This window comes from Amborella trichopoda, chromosome 4, assembly GCF_054954075.1.
Source record: "Amborella trichopoda isolate Santa Cruz 75 chromosome 4, AtrichopodaSantaCruz75HAP2 v2.0, whole genome shotgun sequence".
In the NCBI taxonomy this organism is placed as follows: Eukaryota; Viridiplantae; Streptophyta; class Magnoliopsida; order Amborellales; family Amborellaceae; genus Amborella; species Amborella trichopoda.
The window spans coordinates 24,969,921-24,992,271 of NC_142339.1; the positions used below are offsets into that span (position 1 = coordinate 24,969,921).

At 38.0% G+C, this 22,351-nt stretch overlaps 1 non-coding gene across 1 annotated transcript; it reads left to right on the plus strand.

Annotated features, from left to right (window-relative positions):
* The first annotated feature begins 465 nt into the window (after positions 1-465).
* Positions 466-21,140, plus strand: LOC18425318 (uncharacterized). The gene is made up of 2 exons (XR_016053975.1): positions 466-792; positions 20,437-21,140. It is a non-coding gene; the product is annotated as an uncharacterized LOC18425318 (transcript).
* The last annotated feature ends 1,211 nt before the right edge of the window (positions 21,141-22,351 follow it).

Below are 22,351 nucleotides of genomic sequence, written 5' to 3' on the forward strand. Positions count from 1 at the left end.
TGTTATTGCTTGAACACAACCGGCACTAAGGACAACTCGTGCTATTGCTTAAATGCAGCTGACGCTGAGGACGGCCCATGCTATTGCTTGAACATAGCCGGCGCTGAGTTGTCGAGCACACACCGGCACTATGGTTGGTGGAATACAGCTGGCGCTAGGTAATTTCGACCGCACAGTCGGCGCTGGATATGGATCGATGAGAGTTACCTCGGGCCTTAGGTCAAAGCCCAACCCGGCTCATCGACGCTTGGCTTCCCTTGGACATTACTAGAATTCCCCGTTTGTGAGAGGTATTTGAGGGTAGCGTTGGCTATATATGGGGGTAAAACCCCATTTTCTTCACTTTTCACAGAAGGTAAAAACTTAAACAAAATTTTAGTGGTGAGCAAAGGGTGCCTGGTCGAAGGTCTGGAAAGCAACCAAGGATTCCGGTGAAAGTTTTACAAGGAAGGTTTTTAGCAAACAATGGCATTCCAGCAAGGGTTTTGCAGGGAAGGTTTTGGAAAGCAAGAACTCTGCTGGGGATTTGTTGAACTTTGCAGGAAAAGGGGGCAAGAGAGCAAGTGTTCCAGCAAGCCTCACAAAGAAGACTTCGGTAAGATTGTCAAGGGTTTTCCGAAGAAGGAGGAGTTGCAGGAGTTTGCAAGGAGTTCACCAGGAAATAGGGGAGGTTTCGACCGTAGTTTCGAGGGTAGAAGAGATGGGAAGTGCAGCAGTGGGAATTTTTGTAAGGCTTGGGAGTTTTTTAGTGTTTTAAGGGATTTCCCAATGTCGTTAGAGGTTTTCGCAGAGGTTTTTCGAGGATGGCAGAGGAGTTCCGACAGAAACTGAAGGATCCAGAGCAACGAACAGTTAGTGAAGGTAAACCATCACAGGGAAGGTGTACGGTTACGGGAGGTGGACCATCACAGGAGGTTGACCATTAGAGGAGATGGACAGTTGTCCTTGGAAATTGTGTGACCATTAAGGAGGCATAAAAACTAAGGCCTTAAAAATGAAGAGTCTCAAGAAGTGAACAGTCACGACAAGGCTGGCACTAACAGAAGCACAGCCGATGCTGAGACAGCCGGCGCTTAGACAACCAGCACCGATCCTCAAGAAAGGCAGCCAGTGCTAAGAGTTAGGAGCACGGTCAGTGCTGGCCTTTGGAGGACACAACCAACACTGGCTTCAGACGGCACTTATCAGCGCGTGTGGCCTTCCATGATGCGGATAGTGTTGCTCGCACGTGGTAGTAAGTTACATGCAGGACTTGCAGTGCTCAGCGATGATCTATGTATGGCGATGTTTATACGTGATGCCGGCATGGGCCGGCAATAGGCGATGAATGATGATGAGGTATGGCTTGTGATACCCGTTGGAAGCCAAGTCCTCCAATACAACAGTGAATTCCATGTTGTTCTATGGATGGGCATCCACTGCGAATACGGTATGCTCTCCATCAGAGGCCACTTCCTTGCCAAAACAGTCTTTTTTGTATGTTTGATACACACGTCGAATGAATCCTATGTTGTATGTTTGATATACACGTCAGATGAGATATATGGCTTATATGTTTGATAGACACGTCGGATGAACTGAAGCTAACTTCTTCGAGTGGTTTCACTTCGTCTTCTGACCTGTAACCGTCCTCTTTCTCGTCAGATGAATTAAAGCTAACTTCTCCAAGTGGTTTCACTTCTTCTTCATGAGAAAGGCCTTTCTTTGATGGGTTTACTTCTTCTTCATGAGGAGAGAAATTATTTTGGCCTGTAAGCATCCTCTTATCCTCAGATGCAAGAGCAACATTGCAGGTTTTAGTTTGTAACCGTCCTCTTATCCTTAGATGCAAGAGCCTTGTAACCTCCCTAATAATGAGCTTTTTAACTTGTGAATTGTAACTCAATTTTGCTGCAATATAAAAAGTTAGACTTTGTTTGGACTGTCTTGCTTATTCTTGCATTGATTCCATTTCTTTTGAATATGCATCACAAAATCGCCCATTAATAGGGGGCATTACCTCCTCTTCATCAGGATGTGCCAATATGTAGGCTCCATTTGGTGAGAACTTTTTCACTATAAAAGGACCTTCCCACTTGGGTTTGAACTTCCCTGTATGATGTCCATGCATAACAATCGGCATGTTGATGGCTAGAACTAGATTGCCATGAGCAAATGAGTCGACCTTGACTGACTTGTCAAAGGCCCTCTTCATTCTCCCTTGATTTAGTTCAAGGTTATGTTGAGCCTCTAGCCTCCTTTAATCGAGTGCATCCAATTCTCGATACCGGAGCTTGACTCTCTCACATCTTCGATTATTCTTGGTGAATAGTGACTCACAGTGAAGGGATTTGAATTTTGAGCAGTAAAACTGCTTCACCCCCATAGACCAAAGAGTAAGGAGTGGAATCAGTAGCATTTCTTGTAATAGTACTATAAGCCCATAGTGCTTCGGGAAGCTTCTCGTGTCAGTTCTTCTTTATTTTTTATACCAATTTTCTTAAAGCATTGCACATAGTCTTAATGAAGGCCTCAGCTAAGCTATTCGCCCAAGGGAGGTACATAATCGAGTACTTCCACTCAAAACCAAATTGATTGACCAAGCGATCAATATGGTGGCTCCAAAACTGGGGACCATTGTCAGATATAATCCGATCAGGGACCCCAAACCATTATATAATGTGATGTCGCACGAAGTTAGCCACTGTTGTCCCGGGGACTTGCTTAAGGGGGACGACTTCAACCCACTTAGAGAAATAGTCTGTTGCAGCTAGAATGAAAACATGACACATTGTCGAAGGTCCATGATGCAACTATTAGGTCAATAGGCCCTATAATGTCCATACCCCATTGTAAGAAGGTCCATGATGCAACTATAAGGTGTAAGGGCTCTGGAGACTGGTGGACAAGGCTCGAGTGTATTTGTCACACTTGGCAATTTTTAGCATAGCTTAAGGAATTGGCAACCATGGAAGGCCAATAGTATCCCAACCGACGTATTCATTCATAGAGCTTAGGACCGGATTGGTGTAGTCCACAAATGTCTGAATGGATTTCTTCTAACACGTTATTTTCTTCTTGGACGTCCACACATCTAAGAAGAATACTATCAAACGAACTTCTAAAGAGAGCATCTCCTTCAAGGAGGGTATACTTGGTAGACATTTGATGTGCACTATTGTGTTTCAGCACGATCTTCTGAGAGCCCGCCATGTTTAAGGAAACTAGTGATGAACTCTCTCCAATCTTCTACCTGCTCAATTTCGGCACATATTGGGTCAAAGAATTCTGGTTCTTGGTTTCAAGCCATAGTTCCTTGACTTTGTGCGATTTCTTGTTCAGTCTTGATTACTTCTTTGGCTGATAGAAGTTCTCCAAATGGATAACGAGGGCATTCGGGGAAAATATTTCTCTCATCATCCGCGTCTACCTCGGTTCTTAGTTCGATGTGTCTCTATTCTGCCACCTAGACAAGCGTGGGACCTGATGAGGATAATTGAATTGTAGCGTCGAGTTTTGTCAGTGCGTCAGCTTGCGAGTTTAACCTACTAAGGATGTGACTCAGGATACATCCTCAAATTGAGCCATATACGATTTCTAGTATCGTGATAAAGCTTAAGAGTGTATTTTCTCACATCATAGATCCCCTTGAGCTATCAAATAACCAACTCAAAGTCAACATAGATCTTGAGCTACTCCAAGTCTAGGTTAAAGGCTATCTCCAACCTGATTATAAGGGCTTAATATTCTTCCTCGTTATGAGAACCAGCTATGGTGAGAGAGAAAGAAAGTGGTAATACTCCTCCTTTCGCAGTCAGGAATACCACTCCGGCTCCTCCTCGATCAAATTGAAAGGCTCCGTCGAAGTTTATTTCCCACGCATGAAGAATCTCATCACATAACACTTCTTCATCAAGGAGGTCACTTGATAGAGGAAATTCTACTAGTATGGGGTGAGCTGCAAGAAAATCAGCCAAGTCTTGGCCCTTGATGGCCTTTTGTGGGACAGATGTAATGTTGAATTCCATCAATAATAATGCCCACTTAGCAAGACGTCCTGACAAGCATGGACGCATCATGAGAAAATTTACATGGTCTGCTTTTGATAAAAGTTTAACTTCATGACCAAGCAAGTGATGGCAGAGTTTTTGTACTGCAAAGATCAAGGCCAAGCACATCTTCTCAATAGGGGGATAATTCTTCTCGGCCCCTTGCATCATGAGACTGAGATAATACAATGTTGTTTATTTTCTCTTATCATTGTTTTGTGCTAACAATGCCCCGAGTGACTCATCCAGAGCAGTCACGTATAGGGTAAGGGGTTTTCGCAACACTGGCGTAGATAGCACTAGAGGGTTGAGTAAATAATGCTTGATGTCATCCAGGGCTGCCTGACATGCTTCATCCCAGATGAATGAGGTACCTTTCTTTAGCTGGTGTGTAAAGGGTTTACAGTGACCTGAAAGATTTGAAATGAATCGGTGAATGTAAGCTAGTTGTTCTTGAAGGGAGCGCAATTCTCGAGTGTAGTTGATGACAGCATTTCTTGGATTTCCCTAATCTTGACTAGCTCAACTTCAAGCCCTCGATGTCTGACAACGAACCCCAAGAACTTTCCCGAACGTACACCAAAAGCGCATTTCAGCGGGCTCATTTTAAGCTGATGAAGGCGTAGTTGCTCAAACACTTTTTCAAGGTCTCTCATGTGAGCATCTCTTCAGATTTTACTATTAATTCATCTACATAACACTCCACCTCCTTGTGTATCATGTCTTTGAAGATGGTCATCATTGCTCTCTGGTACGTGGTACCAACATTCTTTAATCCAAAAGGTATCATCGTATAACAAAATACCCCTTTTGAAGTTAAGAATGTAGTAGCTTCCTCATCTTCGGGCACCATCCGTATCTGATTATACACGAAATAGCCATCCATGAAGGAAAAGATTTAATAGTGAGCTGTAGAGTCGATGAGCATCTCAGTGAATGGCAATGGGAAGTCATCCTTGGGACAAGCAGTATTAGGTCACGAAAGTCAATGCAAACCCTAATTTGATCATTCTTCTTTTTTATGGGAATGACAATTGTTAGGCATTTCGGGTACTTGACTTCACGAATAAAGCCTGCTTGTTTCAGTTTGGTAACTTCGGTGTCTATCTGCATTTCAAGGTCAGGCCTGAACCTTCTTGATTTCTGCTTGACAGGTTTGACAGTCGAATCAATGCCGAGACGGTGAACGTCGACTTGAGGGTCTAAACCAAGCATCTCATGGTAATGCCAAGCAAAGGCATCTCGATTTGCTCTCAAGAAGGTAGTGAAATCTTCTTTTTCTTCTGGAGACATATTCACTGCAATGAAAGTGGGTCTGGGGTCCATTTCGTCTCTAAGATTTATTTCTTTAAGTTTGTCTGTTGTGGCTTGACCACCTTCTTCCCATTCTTCTGGAGCCTCTTGCAACTCTTCATCGTTGTTTCCAGAGATCTTTTGATCGACCTCAAGTGCAGAGACCCATGACCCTGACATCTCTACCTACGATAGAGGTCCAAAGTGGATTGTTGTAAAATTCCTGATTTTCATGTATTTTCTTTACCAATATATCATGGAAACTTATGCATTCCCCCTTGTAGTAACCCCATACCTTGTGATACAAGCATCAATGGTCATCTGTTCCCTTAGAAAGGCGACGGGGTTGCCTTGCCTGCTTCAGTGTGATATGCCTTCCTGAAGCATTTTAATGAAGAAGGCATAAAAGGATACCAGGCATTTTGTCTTCTTCTTGGATGGTTATTGCATGGGAGGCCTCGGCTGTCCCGAAGACCTTCTTTAAGTCTTCAAGCTTTATCTGACGCTTTTGAATCAGGGCCTAGATAATATCTTTCAGCGTGTAGTAGTCATTTGTGGGGTGATTGATCCTCCGATGGTAAGCACAATAATTTGCTTGAGTGTCAAGGCCAGCTTGCTCAGGGAACTTTACTTTTGAAAGCTGGATCATGTTCTGTTCCAATAAAATTCGGAACAGTGCAGGGACCCATTCCTTCTCAAAGGTGTAGACCTTGTTCCTATGCCTAGTGAAATAATCACCCTGATCAAGGTTGCCCAATCGGGGTACCCGATTGTATGACTATTGTTGCTTGCCCGCCTGGGGCTTATCTTTGCCGTGCTCACCCTTTAGAGAGGTCCAAAGTTTAAGAGGGAGCCTTCTTTTGATCAGTGATTATGACAGCTACACAAATTACTCCTTTCTGTTGGCTACCCGATGTGTTTTTTCAAGAGCTACCATTGTCCCGGTTGTTTGCTGAGCTCGCAGACAGTAGACATGACTCACCATGGTGGCATAATAGACTTTTTATGCGTACTGATTTAGAGATTAGCTCTGACATGGAAGTTGGATTAGAGGCCTTGACATGCAGAGCGATCTCGGGTCGCATATTCCGCACTCAAGTTTGGACTGCTTCTTCTCGGACATAGGATTAGGATGGCGAGAAGCCAAATTTCTCCATCTTGATATGAACTTGTCCACGGGCTCATCGGGATCTTTAGTCAGGATGAGAAGTTTGATGGTTTGAACCTCTCTCTCGACCTCATAGAAGCATTGATAAAACAATTTCTCCATTTCCTCCCATGTATGCACTAAGTTTGGAGGAAGTCGAGCATGCTATTGAAACGTTAGCCCATCAAGGGTCTCAACAAATTGACAGAGAAGAAGTGTCTCATCAGCCTCTGTTTCTCGACATGCTGCCTGGAAATGGGAAATATGCTGGTTTGGGGATGTGGTTCCATTGAATAAAGGAAACTTCCCTTTCTTATAATCTGAGGGAAATAGGACCTGGTCAATATATGAGGGGTGCGGCCTTTGATAAGGCGCCACACCCTGTATGCTCTGGATTTGTCTGATCTTTAGGCTATGGGTTACCTTAGCATCAATGTCTATCTAAGAGATGAGGTAAGGCATAGAATTGTCCTGTGAGGTAGAAGGAGGGGGCTGCCTTGGAGGTGCACCATCAGAGTGATGGGAATTGACCTCATGGTTAGTTGACTGGAGTGCGGCATCAATTCAATCGACCTTTTCCATCATCGTGCACACCATATCGTAAAACTTGTTCATGCGCTCTTCGTACGCGTCACCAGGCTCTCTTACGACCATTACACTTACTGTTTCTCTATGGAGGTCGACATTAGTTGCAACTGAGGGCTTGCGAACTTGACGGGTCATGCTTGGTAGGTCGGTCAGTAGGGGCCAACATGCCCTGACAGAACTCGACTCTTGGATCGATTCTCAACAGTCTTAGGACCGTGATTTCTGAGTGGTTGGGTCATCTTCAACCACACTAACCATAGTGCAAGGCTCATGGAGCTCTTCTTCAGGCTTCATCATCTAAAGAGGGTAGAAAGGGATCAGGCGAAGAGGGTCCTCAATGCGGGTTTCGTTGACCACCTTAGTCATTTCTTTGGTCAGAATTTGTAGACCTCTATCACATTTAGCCTTGAGGATTTGATGGACCTCTCGCCAAAACAGCCATCTAGGTTGTAGTTGGTCAGCTCTTCTTGTACAAGAGAGAGATGTCTCCATCAGGTGCGGCAAGGATGAGAGTCAGGGACGGGAGTCATCTTGAGCCGGGAGGATGAAGGACTCGATCTTCCATCAAGTCATTACGCCGGGCTCTCTTGTGGGCTCTAGAGACACGACCAAAGTAACGGGGCTGGTTCGGGATGGTACTCTTAGGGAAAACCTTCGAGTGTCAAGGCTAAAAGTGCTTGTTCGAAGAAGGAGGAGCAGACAGGTTGAGGTAATCTCTGGCACTCTTCCTTTTGTTTCTTGCAATCTTATCTTTTATTCTCAAGCATAGTGCATAGTTGTTTCAATGACATCAAGTTGTTAGGATCTTGGTTTTATTGTTATGATGATTTTATTTTGAAATGTATCTTATTATAATAAAGACCACATGTAAGTGATCTTTTGCCAAAAGAAAATGGTGAAGAAAAAAAATGTATTCCTTGATAAAAGATCACTTAGGCCTTTCTTTCATTGGTATCAAAGTTATTGATACTTGATGTCATTAGTTATCGTTTGTCTTTATTGAGTTTAGATCAAACTTGAAAATGAGATATAAGAAAGCTAATGGCCTTTGTGGTCAAGAAATACACCCACGGTTAAGAATTATTGAAATATTCCAACACCGAAAAGACTCTCTGGATAATGAGTATTCTGGGCTAGATTAGAGTAGAGAGATGAAAAATATAATTAGGTATTTTTCTATTATATACTTCAGTGATATTTTGTGTCTTTAAGAGTAGGATTTACTTGCAAAATTTCAGTGGGAGATCCTATAGGAATTGAGAGTTATGAACTCAACAATGATGGGTGTCAGTTCTGACCATGCAAAATTTAAGAACTATCCATTGAGCTCAGTGATTTTTCTCACCAACTATATGATTTTATTTCTAGCTGAAATTGAATCATGAATCATAAAATTGAGTCTACTTTCAAACAAAATAAAGTTTCATCAAGAAAGTCATTGTGGTTTGAAAGATATGATCAATTTATTGAAGGATCCTCAAGTGTTATTTTCTACAACAAAAATTATTTTTATGACTTGGAAGTTAATATTTAATTTCTATTCTTAACATAATGTTTTTTGGTTTATACTAAGTTTTTAGACTTTCATTTGAGTTTAATTTTTAATAAAATTTATTTGAGAGAGAAATATCTATGGGAAGAGAGGAATAAAAATTTTAGATTAAAAAGAGGTCATCCTGAATTTTCTGTAATTTTGTATGTCCCTCATTAAAGACATGAATAGCTATATTTATCACGCCTACTTAACAGAGTGATATAGGGCTTGTGAAAATATATATGTGTTACTATTATGTATTTAATTTCTAACAAAATTGGTTCGAAAGAGAAACTCCATGATGGTAGAGAGAAAAGATAATTTTACTAGATAGTGTTCATGTTGGAATTCTGTAGTATGATTTCTTTTGTGACATGAATGTCACTTATTTATTTCTCTGGAAAAAAATATTATTTGGGATTCAAACTATGATGTTATGATTTGGTTTTGAGTCTAGTTTTCAATACAAAAGATTTCAAGAAGCAATTCTTTGAGGATTGAGAGAAACAAATTTTTTTATTGAGAGGTGCTCGACCTGATTTTCAACTGAAAAGATTACATTGTGACATAAATATCACTAAAATGAATATTCACTAAATGGTATGATTTAGGGATGGAACTGAGCACTATTTTATATTCTTTTGAGTCTATTTCAATACTCAAAAAGATTTGAAGATTAACTCTTTATGAGTTGAGTGATATTATATTTTTATCATAAGATGATCAAGTTCTATTCTGTAGTAAATTAAAAAGATGTGGCATGTTAAGACACATCTTTGGATTCCTAATTATGAAGACCTTTTTTTTTGGCATGTTTTCTAGTGTGCTATGAGTATGATTTATTATAATAAAACTTCAGAGAGAGGTAATACAGAGTTGACAAGATATGACACTCTATGTAAAGAGTAATCGATCTGGGAATAGCAGAAAGAAGAAGAAACACAATACCTATAAAAACATCTTAATTTCTTCGAAATGAAAGGATTTATAGAGAGAATTTGTGGTAGCATAGAAACACTAAAGATCAGTGGGAGAATCGAAATTGTGATAATTGAAATAATGGGATGAAGAAGATATTTTGTTCACAGTGTAAGACAGGAGAATCCAAGTACCGAAGAGATGGACCCTTCGTGACATGTGAATCTAATGACCAATATATTCTTCATCAGTTGCATGCACTTCCAAGATCACAAAAGCTTGTTCAACAAGTAAAAGCAATGAATCAAGAAAGCCCAGGCACCACACTACATGGTTTTGAGGTAAGAAATCTATCCCACATTATATGGTAAGGTCATATAGGGAAAGGTCATATATGGAAAGAGGATTCAATAACTTTGTTTAATGTGGTTTGGTTATATTTTGGCTAATTGTTTTATGAATATATATGAAGTGTATGGACATTAAGTGGTAAGTACTAACAAATTTGGTAAGTGCTAATAAGTTTTAAATACTTTGTGTTTTTGTGCCTCTTTATGCTTGAGTATGAACTACTTAAGGTAGTGATATAAATATAGATGTGCTTTGATCAAGGGCTTTGAGCCCTAAGGATGAAACACGATAGATGGATGTTGCTCATTCAAATATGTAAGCACAAAGAGAATGTTCTGATGAAACTTGGTCTTGGTGACCATCCTTTCAATAATATCATAATATGATGTGTTGTATGTGATGATGATCTCTTGATAAATCATCCATAATTGCCAAAAATGAAGTATTTTGTCAATGCTTTAGTAAACATTATTTAGTCGTGCTTTATTTTGGATAAAATTATGACATGGTATATATGATATGTTTTTATTGCCATGAACTTGACTTTGGTAGGAAATTAACGGTGAATGCGGTAAAATGATTTCGGCAAGCTAAGCATGTATTTGGTACTTAAATTGGATGATTTAAGAAAAGCCTAAGTCTATGAATATGGTTTTGAGAAAACCACATAGTCTTGTAAGGTCCATTAAGTTTGTACGAAAATCATTTTAAATGGTCATACTATTATATAACTATTGCTTATGAATGCATATATATATACCAAATCAAAATTTTTTTTTTTATTAAAAAGAAAAACATTCTGTCTTGAAGGTATTTATAAAAGTGGGAGAAAAACTATAATGCACTATTTTTTTTAAAATACTTATATTCCTTGACCCATGTTTCTAGTTATTTAGAATCCTCGATTAACTAAGACTTTGAACCATAGGGAATGTTGTAGGAATGCCATCATGCTGGGCTTCCCTGACATATATTATATTGACTAGATAACTTGGTTTGTACGAATTTACTACCAAGATGTCTAGTGTGGTTGAACCTTTGTGGTTCATGAAGGTTTTTGCATATTGTGAAACCAACGGGTATTGAATTACATATTGCATGAGACTTGATATGTTACCTCATGTTCTATGCATAAGAATGTTGAGAATGTATATGTTGTATGTACAATAATTGAGTGGGAGCTGCTACAGTTCCACATTTTTTTAGCTGTTTGGATATTCAGATATATAGGTCCAAGCTATCTCATAGATCCAGATGATGCGAAGTCTACATCTGGATATGTGTTCATGCTTGGAGAGGGTGCAATTTCTTGGAAATCAAAGAAACATGATGTGACGAAATTCTCCACCATGAAGGCAGAGTACGTGGCGTACAGTTTGGTAATCTAAGAGGCCGTATAGATTAATAAATTTTTTAATCGACTTAACTTTCACCTCGTGGGTTGTGAGGTAATAAGAATTTTCTATGACAGCACGTTGATGATATGCGTGTTAAAGGAGCCATGTTCCATAAGAACTCCAAGCATATAAAACCACATTTTTATCACCTGAAGAATGAGGTGAGATTAAGAAAGATCAAGATCCAGATAAACTAAATATTCCAGTAAGAGTACCTTCTAGTATTTGACCTGCCAAAGGGAACACCAGACTATAATGTTGTTTACCCATTGTATAGCTACAAAAGGGAGAAACTTACTTAAAGAACTCTTTTGAGCCCATGAACATACGACCCCATACGATGAGGGTACATGATGGTCTTTTGCCACAACAGGTCCATAATTCACAATGCGATGTGAAAGATGAGCTACGACCATTTTTGAGATGAGATTCGAGCAGCAAAGAGAAAAATGTGTTGCCTCTATGATGATTGATAGCGAAAGCCATGATTAATGTATTGAGAGAATAAATAAAATGATTGATAGTGAAAGCCATGATTAATGTATTGAGAGAATAAATAAAAATGCTTGAGAGAGATTGTAATTGGGAGAGAAAGATGGGAGTAAGAGAAAGTGAAAAAGAGAGATTGTAAGGCATTCAAAGGCCAAGTGGGAGATGTTGGGTTCATGTGGCCTTTAAAGGCCTTATGGGTGCTTGTAAAATGAAATGATATAATGGAACATGAACTCAGTGGGAGTGTGGTCCCTTGTGGACCATACTAAGCAAACGATGGCTTACTGATACCAAACTGTGCTTAACGATCTAGGCCAGTCGGTTGGGAAAAACCCATGTTACTTGGGCATGAAGAATAAATCGATGAGGGTTTATAGGTTAGGCCTTGATGAGGTCAGAGAACAAGCCCGGATGAGTAAGTCGAGGGACTGTGTGACCCTTATGTGTGATGGTGGCGTACAGAGACAGTGGCCAAAACCTCATCCATGTACCATCACAAAGCATGCATATCGATAGATCGTTCGGGAAAGTCAAAAATTCACCTTTTAGGGTGAAGCGTATGCATGTTCGAGAGATACCCCTATACGCCATGGAGTTGTGGTCGCATAAGGTCTTGGTGACCTTGACTTGTCTCTAGGGGAGGACCTAAAATCCACAGACTGGGATTGCGACCCTTTGGCTCATCGGTTGGACTATGGTGACCCACTAATGAGCCCCTGCATGGATTAGTCATGGGAAACACTAGATCGGTCTTATAAAACAAGTGTGGTCTGTAGTCCACAGTTGAAGGTGGAGTGCCCCATGATTATTGATTCCTAAACCTTATGGATCCTTATACCATCAAATTAATTTAATTGTGTTTATTTTATGATGAAAATTATTTTAGGATTATTATTTGAGTTTTTATGAAGCCTTGAATATTTTATTTATAATTTTTGGATTTATAAAATTAAAGATATTGATTTTTGATGGTTTAAATATTCAAATAATATTCTAAAATCCTTTTATTAATTTTAAATATATAAAAAAATCATGGGGGCTCGTTGTGCACAAGGGCCCACCATATTTCTAGAAAGTGGGGCTCATGAGTGCCTCCCTTGGGTGGCACACCCCACCTTTATTCTCTTTCTTATTTTTTGGTGGTATGGCATGTGGCCACATGGTTGGAAGATATTGACTAAATATTGACTTGATATATCTTTGAAAGATTTTATGGAAAGATTGAGTAGACTTGTGTTATTTTATGGTATGCACAATATTTTGATTAGATTTAATTTATTTAATTTCTATTGATGGAAAAATGGTTTAGGAAAGGGGGATAATGGTTCAGGCACCGTTCATAATGTTGATGGCCTATCTATGAAATGGATGGCTCAGATCTCTCACTCCACAAGCCACCCTTTATCGACGGTCTATATTCAATCTCACAAGAAGAGGCAATCCAAAGAAAATCCTAAAATACCCTAATCTTATTCAAACCATATAAAAAGGGATTGGTCTCTACCCAAAATCTCTACACCTTATCTTTCTATTTCACTCTCTTAAGAAAGTTTCTCTCTCATGTTTGATCTCTATTTCTCTCACATTGTGAAAGAACCTAAGGGTTTAGGTTATGGAGTTCTTCTCTCTCTTATCTCTCAAATATGGATTTATGGCTAAGGGTTTTAGGGTTTAGCAAAAAGAAAATTCATCTCTCTCAAACTAGGATGCTAAGATAATTCACCTAGGGTTTTAGTTTGTGATCAAAGGGGTTCATGTTCCATTAGTGTGGCTTGACCGAAATTTGCTTTCCCAGTTTGAGGTTGAAGCTAGACCGTTGATCCCGCGCCATCAGATGGTGGTGACTAGGTGTGGGGTGTAATAAACCTGGTTGAAGTAATCTCTGGCACTCTTCCTTTTGTTTATTGCAATCTTATCTTTTATTCTCAAGCATAGTGTATAGTTGTTTCAATGACATCAAGTTGTTAGGATCTTGGTTTTATTGTTATGTTGATTTTATTTTGAAATATATATTAGTATAATAAAGACCACATGTAAGTGATCTTTTGCCAAAAGAAAAGGGTGAAGAAAAAAGAAGAAAAAAATGTATTCCCTGTAAAAGATCACATAGGTCTTTCTTTCGCCAAATTCCACCTGTTTGATGATCGAATTTCTCGATCCTAGTTTATGATCAAGTTTTTCGTTACTCAATCATATTTAATGATGGAGTTTTTTGTTTCTCAATCCTATTGGATGATGGTGTTTTTCGTTACTCCATCCCATGTGATGATCGAGTTTTTTTTTGTTACTCGATCCTATTTGTTCTGGAGGCTGTTGATTTGTTGTTATACTAGACTGCTCTATTCGACGTGTCGTTTTTTGAAGATCGATAATTTGCAACTGCTCAAGCTTCTTATGTTCTTGCTTTGTTTCTAAGGCATGCCTTCAGTTGTCCAAACTCAAGTTGTTATCTCTTAACTCATCTTAAGTTTGAGCGGGAGTATGGAAATTATAGAAACTTGTACTTATTTTTTGGTACAATATTTTCCTTCCTTTTATGTGTACCCATATTTGGAAGGTGGTTCATTGTATATGTTACTTTCTTTAGTAGTACATAGCTTTGTAGCCCTATAAATTGAGGTTCTTGTGCATATCTTGGATAAGCTCAGAAATACATCTTCCATGGGGGCTCAAGTGTTGGGTTTATGTGGCCTTTAAAGGCCTTATGAGTGCTTGTAAATGAAATAATACAGTGGAACATGAACTTAGTGGGAGTGTGGTCCCTCGTGGACCATACTAAAGAAACGATGGTTTGCTGATACTGATATGTGCTTAACGATCTAAGGCCAGTCGGTTAAGAAAAACCCATGTTACTTGGGCATGAAGAACAAACCGACGAGGGTTGTGGGTTAGCCCTTGATGAGGTCGGAGAACGTGCCTGGATGAGTGAGCCGAGGGACTGTGTGATCCTTGTGTGTGATGGTGGCCTACTGAGACGGGGGCCAAAACCCCATCCATGTTCCATCACACGGCATGCATATTGATAGATCTCTTGGGAAAGCCAGGTATCTACCTTTGGGTGAAACATATACATGTGCGAGAGATACCCCCTATGCGCCATAGAGCTGTGGTCGCATCAGATCGTGGTGACCTTCACTTGTCTCTAGGGCAGGACCTGTAATCCACAAATTGAGATTGTGACCCCTTGATTCATCGGCCTGACTTTGGTGACCCGCTAATGAGCCCTTGCTTGGACTGTGGGTCATAGAAAACACTGGGTCAGTTTGATAAAGCTAGTGTGGTCTGTAGTCCAAAATTGAAGGTGGAGTACCCCTTTATTACAGATTGAATTCCTAAAACCATATGGATCATTTTCCCATCATATTAATTTAATTGTATTCATTTTATTATTGAAATGATTTTAGTTTTATTATTTGAATTTTTATGAACCTCTCAATATTTTATTTGTGATTTTTGGACTTATAAAAATACAGTTATTGTTCTTATAAAGTTATAAAACTTCAAATATATATTTTAAATTGTTCTATTCAATTTTAAAAATAATATTTTCTATAATATTCCATGGGGGCCCATAGTGCACATGAGCCCACCATGTGGCATGTGGCTGGGGGCCCACATGTACCACAAAAGGGTGGCACGCCCCACCCTCTTCAGATTCTCTTGTTTGCTTTTATGATAAGGTTAGTTTGATTTGTGGCATATTGACAAATCTTGGAAGGGATATATTGACCATGGCTTTATCTATTTTATAGCAAGTTTATTTTAAAGAGATATGGTTAATTTGAATTGATATGAATCTTATCTTATTTATATTTGGTTGTATTTATCTACTTGATATTATTTGACATATCCTTATGGAATATGTGACATGGATCGTGCAATTTTATAGAATGCATGATATTTATTTTAGTTAAATATATTGATGGGAAAATGGTTTAAGGAAGGGGCGATAATGGTCCAGGAACCTTCCATAATGTTGATGGCCCATCTATGTAATGAATGACGCAGATCTCTTACCTCCCCTTGATCGACGGTCTATGTTCAATCTTACAAGAAGAGGCAAGCCAAAGAAAACCCTAAGAACTTCTAATCTAATTCAAAGCCTATAAAAAAGGATTGTCTCTTTCAAAAAATCTCTACACCTTATCTTTTTATTTTTCTCTCTTAAGAAAGTTTATCTCTCTCATATTTGATCTCTCTCTCCCACATTGTGAAAGAACCTAAGGGTTTAGGTTATGGAGTTCTTATCTCCTATATGTCAAATATGGATTTATGGCTTAGGGTTTTAAGGTTTAGCAAAAAGATAATCCATCGCTCTCAAACTAGGTTGCTAAGATAATTCACCTAGGGTTTGAGTTTGTGATCAAAGGGACTTATGTTCCATTAGTATGGCTTGGCCGAAATTTTCTTTTCTGGTTTGCGATTGAAGCTAGACTGTTGATCTCGTGCCATCGAATGGTGGTGACTAGGTGTAGGGCATAATAAGCCCGATTGAGGTAAACTTTGGCACTCTTCTTTTTTTGTTTCTTGCAATCTTATCTTTTATTCTCAAGCATAGTGCATAGTTGTTTCAAAGGCATCAAGTTGTTAAGATCTTGGTTTTATTGTTATGTTGATTTTATTTTGAATTTATCCTATTATAATAAAGACCACCTGTAAGTGATCTTTTGCCATAAGAAAGGGGTGAAAAAAAAAAAATGTATTACCCGGTAAAAGATCACATAGGTCTTTCTTTCACTTATTTTTTGGTACAATATGTTCATTCCCTTTATGTGTACCCATATTTGGAAGGTGGTACATTGTATATATTACTTTCTTTAATAGTACACAAGTTTGTAGCACTATAAATTGAGGTTCTTGTGAATATCTTGGATAAGCTCATAAATACTTCTTCCATGGGGGCTTAAGGCCCAAATATATACAAATATAGTTTCTCACAACAAGCGCATCTAGACCATTGAATGTAGACTTATGCAGCAAGTTAGACCAACATTCTATAAAAATGGTGGATCCCACGCAGGACCGTGGCCTCCATCTACTAGTTCGGGATCATTGATCCAGTTGAATGTAGACTTATGTGGTAAGTTAGACCAACATTATATAAAAATGGTGGATCCCACGTAGGATCGTGGCCTCCATCCACTAGTTTGGGATCATTGGTCCAGATTGGGCTATTGCTCAAGGTATCTTTTGGGCCATTGCTCTTATCTTTGCACATTGTGCATTGCTAATCTTCTCCATACATCACTCCTCTATTTCTCCATCTTTATATTTTTTGCCTCTGCTGATTGTTTTTTTGCTTATGATTTCATTATGGAACTTCCACCATTTAAAGTACTAAGCTAAAAAGACCTAAGGTTTTTGAAACCCATCTCCATTCCGTACCACATTCAGCAAAAACAATAAAAATGGTAGAGTGGCCACTTTTAATTTTTTCCTGGCATGCATTGGTGGCTGAATATTCCTAGTATATGAAATAAATCATGTAATTATGAAATTTCACTATTATTCTTTTGCTTTCCTTCTACTCTTCCTTGATAATAATTTGAAATTTTTTTTTTTTGCTTTAGGGGTAAGGTAATTCTAGTAGTTTTCTCTAAAAGAACAAATGAACTAAGTAAAGGAGTATATAACATTCTTTTACATGTTGGGCCTAGGCCATTAAAGGTTTCGTATGGTTCTTTGGATTTTTCGATCTTATGAAAACGTGTATTTTGGAATTGGTATTTACTAGAATCGCCAATTTCTACATTATAGTGTATGCTGATTGGATTGTATCCGGTAGAAACCAAAAAATGCCAATTCACTGTTTGGATTGCCTAGAATATCTTTTTCTTAGGAATGCAAATCCTCTCCCTCTCTTCTTGCCTCCATGCAATATCAAGAAGTGGGTCTTCCTCCCATTTCAAACACCAAGCCAGCTGTGTGTTTCTCTCTTTAGAATAACACCAACAAAAGTAACAAAATTTGATGTACTTTGTCTCTCTAAAACTCAAAATTTGGGATAATCTCTCTCTCTCTCTTTAAAATTTTGAGATAGTTTCTCTCTCTAAAATTTGATAAGGTTTTTTCTTTATTCATCTTTCAAAAACTTAAAATTTGAAATAGTTTCACTATCTAAAATTTTTGAGATAGTTTCTCTCTCTAAAAATTTTTAGATATTCTCTAAAATTTGATATAGTTTATCTCTCTAAAATTTTAATGCACTTTCTCTTTCAAAAAATTAAAATTTGAAATACGGTCTCTCTCTAAAAATTTTGAGATAGTATCTATCTCTAAAAAATTTAGATACTTTCTCTCTCTAAAATTTGATATAGTTTCTATTTCTAAAATTTTGACTCTCTTTTAAACTTAAAATATGAGATAGTTTCTATTTCTAAAATTTTGACTCGCTTTTAAACTTAAAATTTGAGATAGATTCTCTCTATAAAATTTCTGACATGGTTTCTCTCTCTAAAAAATTTCAAGTAGTTTCTCTCTCTAAACTATGATATAGTTTCTCTCTCTGAAATTTTAAGGTACTTTCTCTATCTAAAACTTAAAATTTGAGATAGGTTCTTTCTAAAATTTTACAATATTTTATTTCTCTAACAATACTTAGGTACCTTCTCACTCTAAGATTTGATGTAGTTACCATCCCTAAAAAATCAATATGCCTTCTTTCTCTAAAACCTAAATTTTGAGTTAGTTTCTCTCTTTAAAATTTTTAGGTAGTTGCTTCAACTAAAATTTTAATATACTTTCTCTCTCTAAAACTTAAAATTTGGGATAGTTTTTCTACCTAAAAATTTTGACATAGTTACTCTCTCTAAAAAATTTTGGTACTTTCGCTATCTAAAATTTTGATATAGTTTCTCCCTATTTAAAGTTTTATGATAATTTCTCTCTATAAAAATTTTTAGGTAGTTGTCTATCTAAAATTTGATATAGTTTCTAATATCTAAAATTTTAATATACTCTCTCTTTAAAACTTAAAATTTGAGATAATTTCTCTCTCCAAAAGTTTTGAGATATCTCTAAAATTTTAAAGTAGTTCCTCTCTCTAAAATTAAATGTAGTGTCTCTCTCTAAAATTTTAAGATACTTTCTCTCTCTAAAACTTAAGATTTGAGATAGTTTTTCTCTCTAAAAAATTCATATATTTTCTCTCTCTAAAAAATTCACGTACTCTATAAAATTTGATATCGTTTGCTTCTAAAATAATTTACTATGTTTTCTCTCTCAAAAATTTGATATATTTTCCCTCTCTAAAATTTTAATATGTTTTTGTTCTTCAACAACAAAATGGGTCGTTTCCATGAAATGCCAATTCCACCTATTTTGGTGGAATTGAGATTTCCATAATTTAGGTTTAAAATGAGAATTCAGGGGTCCCACAAAAATCTCAATTCCAACATAAATATCAATCCTAAGTGAACCAAAGACGATTGGCCCAACATTTTCAAGAAAGGTTACTCTTATAAATTTGAATCCAAGGAACCCCTTAATGGAAGTAGGGTTGGCAATGGACCCGACCCGAGACCCACCAGGTATACCCGACACAGGTCAGAGTATGGGTCCAATATCTTGGATCTGGCGGGTTGGGTTCAAGTCCAAAACCCAGATCCGAAAACTATTCATTTCTAGATCCGTGTCAGGTTGGACCCCACTTGTACCCTACCCGTACTCGTAAATTGTTGGAAATAAAATACTTCAAGTCCCATTCGTTTGGATGAATTAAGGATCTTATACAATAAGAACTCATAGCACATTTAGCTATTAAATGATAAATTAGAAGGCTTGAAATCTGATGTCGGATGATTGTGACCTTCTTGTCAATAATATGAGTATGTGATGGAAAAAAAGAGAAAAAAATAAAAGAAAGAAGCTCATAGTGAGGGTTGCAATGGACCTGACGATGCCCTAGACGCAACGGGATAGACTTGAAACCCGACGGGTATGGGTATGGGTCCATCTTTTGAACCTGAGTCGTGTCCGGGTCTCAAACGTGGACTCGAATACTATATGGGTCTGGGTCCGGGTCCAGCCCGACCCCACGCTTCCCGACCCGTTGCCACCCCTAAATGGAAAACCATCTCACAAGGTTTTAGTCTCAATACTGTTGTCCCAGTGTATGGTCAATTATATTTTCGTGAGGATAATTTGGTTTCTAGTTAATGGTCCAAGACACGCAATTGAAGACGCTCCATTCCTCAGCGGCTAGGTGAATTTTCTGTTTCTTACTCCTCTCAAGTAAAACAGCTCTTTTTTTTCCCTTAAAAGATTTTGGCCAAACATGGTTTGGGGCATCCACCATACCTGTTCAAATGTGTTCTTCTTCAATGATCTATATTAGAGATGGATTTTGGACCTAAAATTTTATAAACGGATGATGATAAATCTAAAAAAAAGGTGAACTTTCAAGGCTAAAATACTTACTGATTTTGGACCCTTAATCACTATTTTCTATATTTCTTCCAAAATCAATTCTGCACTATTTTATCAGCTGCAAAATCATGATTCTATAATATAAATACATCCAAAATAACTTAGGATATTTTTCAGATCTTTTATTTATTTATTTATCTTAATTATTGATGTATTTCAGGTCTTAATTCCATCTCTAGGATGGACTTTTGGAGGGAGATTCCATTTGAACAATACCTCACTTAAACTTTTCCCTTAATTATTTGCATTGTACTATTGCAGCTAGCAAATCTATACAAGAACATAGTAGCAACTGACATTAGCCAACAACCACTCTCCTTTGCACACCCACACCCAAACGTCCGCTACCTCCACACCCCACTCTCGATGCCTCCTACAGACGTCACGCGCGCAATTGCACCACAAGGGAGTGTCGCGTGGCCCAAGCCTTGCATTGGTTTGACCCCAACACCTTCTATCAACGATTAAATTGGCTCCTCAAGAAGCCTGGAGGAGTTTTTGCAGCTTGGTGCTACATTTTGCCTAAGGTGAATGAAGCTGTGGATTCCATATTGGCGAATTTATATACAACCTCTGAGCATTTTTGGGCCTCTGAGCATTTTTGGGCCTCTGAGTATAGAACTTTGGAGTTCCCATTCGAGCCTGTAGAGGGAGAAGAGCATACAGGGCCATTTGTGTTTGAAGGAACTAGAGAGATGGATCTGGAGGCATTTTTTACATGGATTAGAACATGGTCGGCCTATCAAACGGCTCATAAGGGCGGAGTTGAGCTCCTCAGTGAAGAAGTGGTGAAGAAGTTTGAGCAAGCGTGGAAAAATAGTGTTCGGTATCCAATTTTCCTCCAAATAGGACGGAGACCAATGTGAATGATGTTGGCTTCGTCTTCTCTTTTTCCTATTATCTTTCCCTTATTTTTCCTTTTATTATGGCATGAATCTCTTTGTTTTATTTCAAAAGATATTAGGCTCTCCCTTGATCATTTCCCTTTATTCTCTTTGAGGGTATAAGTTGTTCAACTTGGTAATTCTACTTCAGTCCTTTGGAGTTGTCAGTTACCTCCATGTAGGGTGTGTGGTAACAACTTCCAATTTTGAAGGAGTCTTACGCCTTCCCATTTAATTTGTTTTGGTGTTTTAGTTTTATTATGAATAATCGACTCAAATAGAGTCGTAAAACCTCTTACGTTGTAATGTTTATTATTAGGATTATGTGTATTAAGTACTCTATAATATATTCTATATATTATAGCTAGATTTTGACATCCAGGTATCATATTGAATCCTTTATATGGTTAAATTCAGACGTTTTAATAGGTTGGGATCACCTAAATTTAATATATAATTAGGATAACAATTAAAATAAAGCAGGTCTTGATGTAGACTGGCTTCTATGACTCCTAATGGGTATTTCTCTTTAATAAATGTTTCCCTCTCCTCTCCCTTTGGTCTTGACTTATGATCAAAGTAAAGAGAATAAACATAAATTCACTCCAAAATGCTCACATATTATTATGATCAAGCTTTCAAAGACTAACATTTCAAGACCTTATTACAAGTACCCCAAATTATACCCCAAATTGTTCACTAAAGAGGGATTGAATGCTCAAAAGTACCCCAAATTGTTCACTAAAGAGGGATTGAATGCTCAAAAGTACCCCAAATTGTCCAAAAATATACAATTACTGAATTAAAATAATCATCACGTATTTTGGCTTAAATGACCAAAATACCCTTTAGAACTTTTCTGCAAATGACAAAACCATCCCTCCATTAGGGGCCTCTTGCTATGGCTAGTCTTCGGGAGCTTTATAAGATACTTACGATGGCAATTTGGGCAATCAATTGTCGTAGAATTGATGTTTGAACTTTTGTAAAAGTTTTGATACCCTTTAATCGTCCTGAAACAAATGTTTCAAGAAGAACCCAAAATCGGGCCAAGTCCATAAACTTTTAAATCTTTAACCATCAATGTTGCTTGATTTGTGATGTTCCACATCTTCATTCTTGTCACAAATTGTAGAGGACCTGGTCACAATCATTTTGCAGTAATTTTTGTCCATTTTGGTATGGAATTCAGCTTTTTCCAAATTCGGGAGGCTGCTGGAAAATGGGTTTCCGGCAACTGAAAAAATGTTCCTTTCATCAACCTTAAAATTTACATCATTCGGCTTCCGATT